This window comes from Oryx dammah, unplaced genomic scaffold (assembly GCF_014754425.2).
Source record: "Oryx dammah isolate SB20612 unplaced genomic scaffold, SCBI_Odam_1.1 HiC_scaffold_18, whole genome shotgun sequence".
Taxonomy (NCBI): domain Eukaryota; kingdom Metazoa; phylum Chordata; class Mammalia; order Artiodactyla; family Bovidae; genus Oryx; species Oryx dammah.
The window spans coordinates 701,004-713,826 of NW_024070202.1; the positions used below are offsets into that span (position 1 = coordinate 701,004).

General features: G+C 35.3%; 1 pseudogene; it reads left to right on the forward strand.

Annotated features, from left to right (window-relative positions):
* The first annotated feature begins 384 nt into the window (after positions 1-384).
* On the forward strand, positions 385-12,184 carry LOC120878255 (annotated as a pseudogene).
* The last annotated feature ends 639 nt before the right edge of the window (positions 12,185-12,823 follow it).

Genomic DNA, 12,823 nt, shown 5'->3' on the forward strand with positions numbered 1-12,823 from the left:
ATTCTATATTTGAAAAGCCAATGGAAGCTGTTTTCTATCAATAGAATCAATAGTGTAAATATAAAATAAAGTTTATAGTACAAATATTATAGGAAATTTTTAAAAATTAAATATGGATTAATAAAAGTAAATATATTGCTGTATAATTTCCCCTTGTTGATTTATGTATTTTATATCCACATAAAATATTTTTAAATGGTGTTGTTTGTTTTTTAAGATTAAATGTGTTAAGTTGATAATACAAATGCCCTAAAGCTTTAGGGAAATAATATACAATCAATATACCACCTGGGACAGACTTCAGAGTTATAATGTAATTAGTTGAATTGCAGTCATCAAGGCATCACGTCAGTTATATTCTCTAGTTTTCATATCCTTAAGGTCATGATGGCGTATATTTGTGATAAAGTTTGGTGCCAGGATTTACTTTTCAGGCTTGATCTTATCTTTGGTATCTCTGAGTTTTCTCAACAGGTTGGAAAATCATAAACTATGAAATAATTAATGAAAATAACTGGGCATTTTTACTACCCTTTTCAGGTGTGTTTCTATTAAGTACTAAGCAGCAGCATTGCTGGAGTTCATTAATCTTAGTAAAGAGTTCTTCACTAAATGACTCATTCAAGTTCTTCTCTGTTTAGGTGAGTTGACTCATGTCTCTTTTGTTTTACTTAAAAAAGAAAATACAAAGATCCAGTAATCTTTGTGGGAGACAGACACATGTGTAGAACAAAGTGTCCACAAAGAACCACTTTTTGGCTGAGAAGGTTTATGGAGTTATATCAAATTCTTTCTTTCAAATAATTTTTATCCTAGTTTTCTCACTGGGTAGTCCCCATAAAGTCCAAAATGGAGAATTCTCCTTTTGGCAAAAGGGAGGGTTATAACAAAGTGAGCCTTGTCTTCAAGATTTTCCTGTAATTTTCTAGAAATAAAGTGACATTAACAACAATATTTATAAATAATAGGAATATAACCTATAGTAATTGTGAGTGATAAATATGAAAGTTTGTCTGTATACAGAGGGGATGAAAAAATAAGTCATGTCTATAAAAGTAGGTGGTAAAATAAAGCAAACTTCATAAGAAAAAATAAAATGGGGAAATAAATTATAAAGAAATAGGCATGTACTATATAGCAGAGGTTGATAAATCCACCTTCACTAAAGAAGGATGTATTAAATGATAATGAGGTTGAATTTATAGATCCAAGTAGTTTTTGGAAGACTCATACTGAATAATGTTAATGTTATGCATTTGCTATTAATATTTATTTGGAATCTTAAAGTCACTGTTATATTAAACAATCATGGAAAATTATTCTCATAACCTTGCACAGAGCATTTTAAATGGAAGGAATGTGGCTGGAATAATATAGTTATAATCAATCTTTGCAGTGCTGAGACCTTACAAAGTATTGTTACAGAGGATCTGTTGTGGACATGGTTTTTGGAAGATATCTTTCTTACAAGTTTATCATGTGGGAATCAAAGAAAGCCATAGTGTTGTGAGAAAATCTAGAGGAAAATAAGGAAACATGCATCTTAAACCAAGTGTTCTAATGAAATTGTACAGTGTTTCTGTTGTGTGGCTTCTAGAAGAAGGGATTTCTGCATTGTCTTCCCCAATGTGTCTACCAGCTGATAGATGTCCATGCTGTGCTGGATTTTCACAAACATATCAGGTGTTTGAAATAATAACAATTATTCATAATTCTAATATGTAAAAAGATAAATATCTGTTCTACCATGTCTTACAGCATTGGAATTCATTATTGAAGTATCCAGTTCCAATCTAATGATTTATAATTTATATTAATATTCTTATCTTAATATAGAGGAAATACATTGTGATCAGTAATAATCAAGAAATATTCTGGTGTCCCATTTGAAATAGGTGTTTTCCACCCATTTTTCTTTGGAAGAACTAAAAACTTAATTCAAAATGGCAGAGTATATATTTGATCCATTCTGAAGCCTATATGCTTTCTCCAGTATTTTCACAGTTCTTATTTTTGTCACCCAAACTCCAAAATCTGCTACAATGGAAAAAAAATAAGAGTTTTCTGTTCAATATTGTTTCAACTATGATCATAAGAAGCATAGCACATATTTTGTTTTGAAACTTCTGATGAATAATACAACTGGCTATGAAGAATACATTTAAATATTTTCAAAATTAATTCAACATAAGTGAAAAAGTTTAGTATGTCTTATATCATAGCTCCAGAATGGGTTGAGAATTTGGAATAACTAGGAATAAGAAAGGAATTGAAAGGAGATAGAACAACCAAAAGAATATTATATTAACAATTTTTCAGAGATGTTACCATTATACAAATTAGCATATAAGTTAATTGTCTCATGGCTCAGGAGGTGAGGCAGGTAAGAAACTGTGGAACCTAATGACATGTTCTTCTCCAATACATGTAATTGGATTGTCATATCAGGTGTTTTCACAAAGCTCAGATTCACGCAAATACCATGTCTCCTGAAAACAGCTGGTAATAATGAATTTTATTATTTGAAATAAAGCAGGATCTAATCTGTTTTCTTTGTTTCTGAAGATCATACACAATGAAAATTATTATTGGCTGTATAATTGACATATAAGTGAACATTAGCATTTGAAATAAAGCAGAAATATAGCATTTACAGAAACACTGTAAACAGACCCAGTGAGCTTCTCAACACATTTTCTATTCTCCCGCCTATTTCAAAGTTTAGTTTTCACTCTTCTGGATGAAAATTGATATTTTGTCCACAGGAACCAAGTAAACCAGAGTGCTGAGGTCACTGTCATTCTCTTGGGCTTCTCAGAATATCCTCAGCTCCAGCTGCACCTGTTCCTGATCTTCCTGACCATTTACACAGTCACTGTGCTGGGGAACCTGGGCATGATCCTGATCATCAAGTCCAGTTCCAGGCTCCACACACCAATGTACTTCTTTCTCAGCCCCTTATCCTTCATTGATTTCTGTTACTCGACAGTAGTTACACCCAAGCTACTAGAAAACTTGGTTGTGGAAGACAGAACCATCTCCTTCACAGGATGCCTCATACAATCCTTTGTCTGCATATTTGTGGTGACAGAGACATTCCTGTTGGCAGTGATGGCATATGACCGATTTATGGCCATTTGTAATCCTCTTCTGTATGCCATTGTGATGTCCCAGAAGCTTTGTTCCTTGTTGATGTCTGCATTATACTCTTGGAGTAATACACATACTTTTTATCACAATTATCCTTTTGTGGGACTAAGACTTTATTAATTCCATAAGAAACACTTTGACTTTGGAAGATTCCCAGGCAAACAAAGACAAATTTGAAATATCTTTAACTTAAATAGTTCATAATATGATATAGTTTAAATATAATTGATAATATAACCAGATATAAATTATTTCTATGTGCTAGTGCAAGAAAATGATACAAATGTTGGAAATATAATGTATACCTATCACTTAAGTTTTTCCATGTACATCATTGTGGTTGTACATTTTAAAATGTATTTACCTATCTCTTTTACTAGAAATTTTACTTAGGTAATTTTCAATTCATTTTAAGTTACAGTATCTTTAAACCAGTTCTCCCATGTATAGTATAATATAACAACCAACAAATTGATTATGATTTAGTGTACAGATTTCATTAAAGCATTAGCTATTTATGATGAAAAAGAAATATTTATGAACTTCAGTAGGTTGCAACAACAGCTATTTTTGGAATAGTGACTTTACTGAGGCAGCTCTGCTGATATGAGACAGGTCACTCGAGGTTCAGGGCTAAGCTAATTGGACCAACTAATCTTCAGTCTACATACCTGTATATAAATCATCCTCCTTGGACCATTCTTATGTTGGAAGCAATCAAGTCCCTGTTTGGGTCTCATCTATGTTTGGGTCAAAGTTAAAAAAAAAAAAAAAAGGATAAAATCAAAGGCAAGGTTTGAAAATCTTTGCCTCTTGTAGAGCTGTTATGTTTTAGGTCAGGGGTTTATGGTGACATGAAGAAGTTGGCTCAACATTTGTGCATGTGTGATGCATGCCTTCTCAGTCAGGTCTGACACTGTGATGCCATAGACTGTAACCCCTCACTCTCCTCTGTTCATGGAATTTTCCAGGCAAGAATACTGGAGTGGGTCACCGTTTCCTCCTCTAGGGAAACTTCCCAATGCAGGAATCAAATCCAGGCCTCTCAGGACTGAACCAGAGTCTCTGGCGTCTCCTTCATTGGCAAGCAGATTATTTACCACTAGCACCACGTGGAAAGCCCTGGCTCAATATTCACCAAAGATTAATTAAAACATTTGCCTCATCAAAGATATTCTTTCTTGATAATTCCAGGTAATTCTATAGCAAATAGCAGAGAATTCATGACTATGACTTGTTTTACCTAGGTTTTAATAATTGATGGGTCACTGGATTGCTTTAAGCAAATGACTGCTGCTAAGTCGCGTCAGTCGTGTCCGACTCTGTGCGACCCCATAGACGGCAGCCCACCAGGCTCCGCCATCCCTGGGATTCTCCAGGCAAGAACACTGGAGTGGGTTGCCATTTCCTTCTCCAATGACTGATTTAGATTAAATATAATAATTTGCCTTTCCTATTTGTGTCTTATTAATGGGCTTCCCTGGTGGCACAGATGGTAAAGTGTCTGACTGCAATGCTGGAGACCCAGGTTCAATCCCTGGGTTGGGAATATCCCCTGGAGGAAGAAATGGCAACCCACTCCAGTACTCTTGCCAGGAGAATTCTATGGACAGAGGGGCCTGGTGGGCTACAGTCCATGGGGTTGCAAAGAGTCGGACACGACTGAGCAACTTCACTTCACTTCACTTCAATCATGATTAAGGTTTATAAGCAGAAAGTAGCAAGGGACCATGTGTTGTAGTTATAATTCAACATATTAAATATTACATTTACTTCCATGATTTAGTTTTCTATGAAAATTAAATATTTACCATAATTCTTTATACTAAATCATATGTCTTTTATTGTTTACGAATATACAACAAAATTGCTGACCCTCTTTATTCATGGCAATAGAGATAGGAATTTAACTTTTGTTTGTCATCCAAGGGTCATAACCAAATGTTCCTATCCAGTATAGGGAGCCCAGTCTGGTAGTCTGTGATGACCCAGAGGAATGGAATGAGGAGAGGAGAGGGAGCTTAGAAAGGGAAGGGATGCATGTATAATCATGGCTGATTAGCATTGTTGTATGGCAGAAACCCGGAGAAGGCAATGACATCCCACTCCAGTACTCTTGCCTGGAAAATCCCATGAATGGAGGAGCCTGGTAGGCTGCCGTCCATGGGGTCGCTAAGAGTTGAACACGACTGAGCGACTTCACTTTCACTTTTCACTTTCATGCATTGGAGAAGGAAATGGCAACCCACTCCAGTGTTCTTGCCTGGAGAATCCCAGGGATGGGGGATCCTGGTGGGCTGCCATCTATGGGGTTGCACAGAGTCGGACACCACTGAAGAGACTTAGCAACAGCAGCAGCAGCATGGCAGAAACCAGCACAGTATTGCAAAAAAAAAAAAAAAAAAACAGAAACCAAAATAGTGTGCTGCGTGTCTGTGTGTAGTTTAATAAAGATCTGTTACTAATACAAAAACGATTTAGAAAATTTGAGAATGCATCATGTAATGTCTGACAAATTCAGTAATGTTTTAAGATAACAATTAAAATATACTGTTTTAAATATCAAATTTGAAGTTATGTAACTTGTAATTTGGTTCTCATTAGATTTTTATATTAAGTAGAAAGAAAACAAAAGAGAAAAGGATCAAATAGTTGCAAAATCTTTTTAGCATAGATTATTTTTGCTTGGTAAATGCTCTTGAATAGGCAGTTTATTTATATAAATGCAATGCAAACTTTTTTCCAAAAATTCTTAGGTTGCAATTTCAATCTAAAAATAAACATTTTAACTATGAAGCTCAATGCATTGATATATTAGATAACATAGGTTAGTTTACTAATGGTTCTATTAAGTAACATTTATGAACTACTGTTTCTATAGATGGATTTACATGCTACTTATCTTTAAAACTTTTGTATGTAGCAAGTATAAATATAACTTTTCTTCTTTGAAAAACTATGACTAAACGGTTACTGAGGATACATACAATACTGCCAAGAATTGTACAGTTCAATGTTCACTTCTTTCTGGAGCAATAATTACAAAACCTGGATCTGGTGCATGATGTATACATGCCAATATTAATAAGTTTACTAAGTAAAGAAGGAAACAACCAATATACTGATTGATATTGGGCACGTATCTTACTATATTATTTTATTACAAGACATTTTCCTTACATAACTAAAGTTTCTTTACATAACTAAAGTGTGTTAGTGGCTCAGTTATGTCCAACTGTTTGTGAGTCCATAGACTGCAGCCTGGGCTTCCTCTGGTGGCCTGCTACACAGAGGACACAGGAGACCTGGGCTCAATCCCTGGGTGGAGAAGATCCCCTGGAGAATCCAATGGACAAAAGAGCCTGGTGGGCTACAGTCCACAGGTACACAGAGTTATATACGACTGAAGTGATTGAGCATGCACACATGGACTGTAGCCCGCCAGGATCCTCTGACCATGGAATTCTCCAGGCAAGTACACTGGAGTGGGTGGCAATTCTCTTCTCCAGGTGATCTTTCCCCATTTGTCAAACCCACATCTCCTGCATTGAAGGTAAATTCTTTACCTTCTGAGCCACCAGGGAAGCCCTTACATAAGGGAAATTCAGAATCAAAAAATGTAAAATGTTTAAAAAATATAAAATCTACTAGATTTAGTAAGAAATCATTAAAACAGCTTTTGATTCACATTTATAAAAAGATAGTTTCTTGATCTGTGATACCTATCTGCATTCTTCCATATTCTACTAACATAGCATCCTCCAGTCCTAAAGATGATACTCTTCCAGTGTGATCATTACTGTGAAATATCTTGATTCATTGTTTTTCTTTTTTAAAATCAATTCTTCAATACTTTAAAAGAAGTATTTTCCTACTATAACCTAGTCAGGTTTATGTTTTTCCAAAGAAATTCAAGCAAGAAGTGGTAATTTGGGGGAAAACTTTCAAAGATGAGTATTTGGACAATATCTTTAGCCTTAAACAAAGACCAAGCATCATGTGAATAGAAAATTGGATTCCAGTAATCAATGGTCTGTAGTAATATTATGATTTATAAATTATCCTTTGTGGATGACTGTAATAGAGTGTTCACTGAACCAAATATCTTGAAAAATTGGGTGTCTGATGAAGAATAATGTCATGAAAGTTGTGGTGATCACAGGAAATGGGAGAAAATGAGGTATGGGTTCTTTTGATTGTCTTGGGGAGCTTGCAGTAGGAAACGACAAAATTCTGGGCATCAACACTTTGGCAAAAATTACTTTGAAAGAAGCTGAAATATCTTATGGTAGCCCTAAAAGATGGAGAAGGAAATGCAACCCTCTCCAGTACTCTTGCCTAGAAAATCCCATGGATGGAGGAGCCTTGTGTCCATGGGGTCGCAAAGAGTTGGACACGACTGAGCGACTTCACTTTCAATCTTCTTTTTCTTTAAGCTACTAGGAAAGTTCCCTAAACTTCTCAGTGGGAAAACTGTGTGTCAGGGACTATATAGTCCTCAACATTATAAAATAATTTTTTTATCACATGATCTGTGGCATTCTGCAATATTGTTGGCATTCCAGTCTATTTTGATATTTTCTCCCAATTGCTTGTTGGTGTCTGTTAGGATACAGTCTGATTTTGTATCAGACAAACGAAATACTTCTCCCTTTGAAAAACTTTTTTCAGCAATCTGCCTCGGTACATTAACAATTTATTTTAATATCTCTCTGGCTTAGACCCTTGAACCTTAACATTTCTCTGGCAAATATTTTTCTGTGGTTTAACTTGTTTCTTCTAATTTTTCTTTTGTTTTTCTTTCTCACTGTACTTGTAGTTGTTTAAAAATAACAAATTCTGTAAATGAAACCATTTAGTCATTTATTCTTTAAATGAGTATTTGGCATTTACCACTTTCACAAATCTTTAAATATGAATTTTAAATAATTCTGTTTTTTTTTAAAAGATGCCATATCACAAATGTTTAAGACATCCATTTTTTAAACTGTATTTACATAATGCAATCCCCAACCTCTCTGTGGGAGCATGCACAATCTAGGCTTCTCTATCTAGAAGCACTGTCAAAGTTTATGAAATTAAGGTCTTCAAGCTTTAAATAAACTAAATATTGGAGGATAAAAACACTGTTTCGAACCCTTGTCTGGGAAGATCCCACATGTCACGTGGCAACTAAGCCTATGCACCATGACTACTGAGCCTGTGTTCTGGAGCCACGAGCCAAAAATAAATAAATAATATTAAAAAAAAATAAACAAGTTAGTATCATATACACAGTACTTGCTTTAACTAAAACTAGCATGCAATACTGAACAAAATTTGGAAGAAAGGAATTTAGAATTACAAAGTAATACTCTATAGAATTAATAAACTTGTTGTACTAATTATCTTTGGTCTTCATGGACTTCAACTGTCTTTATCATTTATATTTGACTTACTAATAAGCATACTAAGAAATCTGTAAAATAGCAAAAACATAAAAAATCAAAACCTATTTCAAATGATTCTCTTTTAAAATGTTCCTTTGATTGGATTTACAGCATATTTGTTGATTCCATCCCTGACAAAGCTTCAGTTGAAATATCAGGCCAACTGCATTGATGTGGTGACAATAGATGCTCTAAGAAGTAAGTAGATATTTTCTTTATTTCTTAGCGATATATTAAAAATAGCTTACACTTGTAAATGGGAACCTCAATTAGCTGCTGAGTTATAGGTTGCCCATTTGGCCAAATCTTCCAAAATTGGCTGCACCAGATTTGTCAATCCCTTCAAATAATTTGTAATCTTTGTTTTCCAATGCCCCTACATATGTGTATATCAAAATTTCCTACACAGGAAACTATGCGTGTGTGTGAATGAATATGTCCATATGTTTAGTTGTGTATTACTTTTTGAGACCCCATAGACTTTAGCCCTCCAGGCTCCTCTGTCCATTGAATTGTCCAGGCAAGAATACTGGAGTGGTTGCAATTTCCTCCTCCAAAGAAACTATGTAGTATCATCTTATTGGGTCAATATTTTATATGGCCTTATTTTTTCTTTCTTGATACATATGTCACATAGTTGTGACATAAAGGAGTAGGTGCAGGGATCACATGGATGAATTAAAAATATTAGTGCTATGACCTCTGTGACTGTAGTACAGAAATATAGCTGGATCTATCAGCAGTATCATCAATAAGTGAGTCAGTTCAGTCACTCAGTCGTGTCTGCCTCTTTATGACGCCATGGGCTGCAGAATGCTAGGCTTCCCTGTCCATCACCAACTTCCGGAGCTTACTCAAACTTATGTCTATTGAGTCAGTGATGCCATTCTACCATCTCATCCTCTGTCAGCCCCTTGTCCTCCTGCCTTCAATCTTTCCCAGCTTCAGGATCTTTTCCAATGAGTCAGTTCTTTGCATCAGGTGGCCAAAATATTGGAGCTTCAGCTTCAGCATCAGTCCTTCCAATGAATATTCAGGACTGATTTCCTTTAGAATGGACTGGGTGGATCTCCTTGCTGTCCAAGCTAGGATCATGACACCTAATCAATATCCACTCTACCAACCCATAGCTGATGGCACTCATACTCAGAGCATGACGATTAATAAGCCTAACTGGCTAAATGCAAAAATATGTATAGTATAATGCTGTGTGTTTTGTACAGTGTAATGTTAAGTGTGTTTCCATATCAATATATGTGGAGATATATAAGACAAAAAGCACATTGTATCAGTCATAATTTGGGTTACGTTCATTGGAAAATATACTAACATAATTTTTTATGATTTTAAGAAGTATAGCTTCTGTATGGTCTTCCCAGGTGGCACTAGTGGTAAAGAACCCTCCTGCCAATGCAGGAGAAATAAAGAGACAGGAGTTCAATTCCTGAGTCAGGAAGATCCCTGGAGGAGAGCATGGAAACCTGCTCCAGTATTCTTGCCTGGAGAATCCCATGGACAGAGGAACCTGGTGGGCTACAGTCCATGGGGTCACAGAGTCCAACACGACTGAAGTGACTTAGCATGCACAAACACAGCCTCTGTATGGAGGTGAATTATTTTTAAAAATATCAGCAATAGGTCAATGACAAAAGAAATCATACTGTAAATTACAGAAGACGAATTTTCCTTTAGTTATTCTGTCTATAGCTCATGACAATAAACTCTGTAAGAATTCTTCAGGGTTTGAGTCCCTAGGCTTAGGTGGTTAGATATAAAACAAATTAAAACACCATCATGAAGTATAATTTCTAGGTCTGCCTATTACTCAAGAACATGTTCATTCTCCTTCTGCAATTTCTTGACTGTTGCAAAAATAACAGATTATATTTCTGGCTATTGCTATTAACTATATTTTGCAAGAATCATCAACTTTCTGATTCAAGGACTGGAAACACTTAAACAAACATTTCAATTTTGATATAAAATGTATATGCAGCATATTAGTGTTAGCAAGGAATCCGTCGTAGAAATACACCAAGGATATCTGGCATTTGGTGAGTTGATTTAACCTAGGATCATCCTTTCAGTCTGATCTGAGGGATATGGATCCAGAAGATTTTTGGCAGAGGAAACCTATATGAACTGAAAACAGCAATATACAGGCTAAATTCTACTTTTATTAGTCACAGGACCATCATACATGTGCAGTTATATGTTAAACCCCAGAGAAATTTACTATTATATTTTTCTTTATGTGTTAAAATTGTTTAATCTTTCCCAGGCCAATTCTGCTGTTATCATATGACTGCCATAACCCAATCAATGATTTGTTTAGTTTTTTTTTTCTTTTTCTTTTTAGGTTTCCTCTATGTAGCCTTTGTTCTCATATAATTATATTCTATCTTGGGGATATTTAATACTTTAAGCATTATACTCATTCAGGAATCATTTATATATAATACTACTATTGATAAATACTATTCTTTCTTATTTTCCAGATAAAGAAACTGAAGTTCTAAAGGATAAAGCTAATTTCCCATAATCAAATTTACTCAAGTTGTCAAGCAAAGACTTCAACCTGACACTTCAGAACATTCCTGGGTATACACTGATCACATTGCCTTCACTAGCTTAGGTTGAGCAATCTTGAACTTCTTTCACTCCACCTTTTCATGTTTCACTGTTCAATTTTAATTCTACTGTATTTGGGCTTCTCAGAATATCCACACCTCCTGGAATCCCTTTTCCTGGTGTTCTTGAACATTTACACAGTCACTCTGGTGGGGAACCTTGGCATAATAGTGATCATAAGGACAAGTCTCAAACTCCGCACACCCATGTATTTTTTTCTTAGCCATTTATCGTTTTTGGATATTTGTTCTTCCAGTGTATTTACAGCCAAACTCCTAGATATCTTGGTAGTGAAAGACAGAGTTATCTCTTTCAAAGGATGCATGGCACAGTTTTAATTTGGCTGTACATTTGTGATTATGATGTCCATGCTAGCAGTGATGGCCTATGACAGGCTTGTGGCTGTTTGTAACCCCCTGCTTTACACAGTAGCTGTGTCTCCTAAGCTCTGCTGCCTCCTGGTCGCTGGGACTTACACGTGGGGTGGAATGTGTTTCTTGACAATCACATGTTCCCTTTTGGAGCTGTCCTTCTGCGGTTCTATATCATACATCACTTTGGCTGTGAGTATTCTGCCATTATCTCTGCTTCCTGTTCTGACACCCATTTCAGTCAACTGATGTGTTTCATCATTTCTACACTCAATGAGGTGTGTAGCTTCCTGATTATCCTCACTTCCTATGTTTTCATAGATGTCACAATCATCAAGATGTCTTCAGCTACTGGACTCCGAAAAGCCTTCCCCACCTGTGCCTCCCACCTGACAGCCATCACCATTTTCCATGGGACTGTCCTGTTCCTTTATTGTATACCCAACTCCAAAAGCTCATGGGTCCTCATCAAAGTAGCCACTGTTTTTTTTTACTGTCACAATTCCTATGCTGAACCCTCTTATCTATAGCCTTAGGAATAAAGATGTGAAAGAGACAGTTAGGAGTTTGAAAACTATGAAACTGCTTTCTCCCTCAATATAATTCAGAAGTCCAATAGGATTGAACAACCAGTTGAATTAAAGTCAAGCTGTGAATAACTCAAATAAACATTTTTATGTTCATATAATGCCTAATAATTTTCTTATATATTTCTGATGCTAGTTTACCTTTATTTTAAGTAAATATATGATTATGTTTCAAATAAATTGTATGTTGCATTTTACATTTTTTGATGGTCAGGATGAGCTACAATGATTTCTGAGTTAATATAGAAATAATACATTATGAAAGTCAGAGTGATGAAAATATATATATTATTAGAGACTCATTCCTTATGCTACAGTTTATGTTGTGATTTGTAACACTGCTGCAAACACAGATGATAACTGTTTAGTGTCAGGGTTAAGGTTAGGGTTAGGGTTAAATTTGCACTCAGGTTCTCATAACTAACTCTTTTGATTCAGTTCTATAGAATGCAACTTTTAGCTTTTCTCAAAACTTTATTTTACTCCACATAAAATTAGGACTTTTGAGTTTGCATTATAAAAATATTACCTGATTTTAAGCAAGAAGATCCTGAAAATAATAGCTAGTCTCTATATGCATCACTAACTTTTTGAATACCAGTATAATATAGTTCAATAAAAGGTGTTTAAGATGATACTGAATACTGAGAAAAAG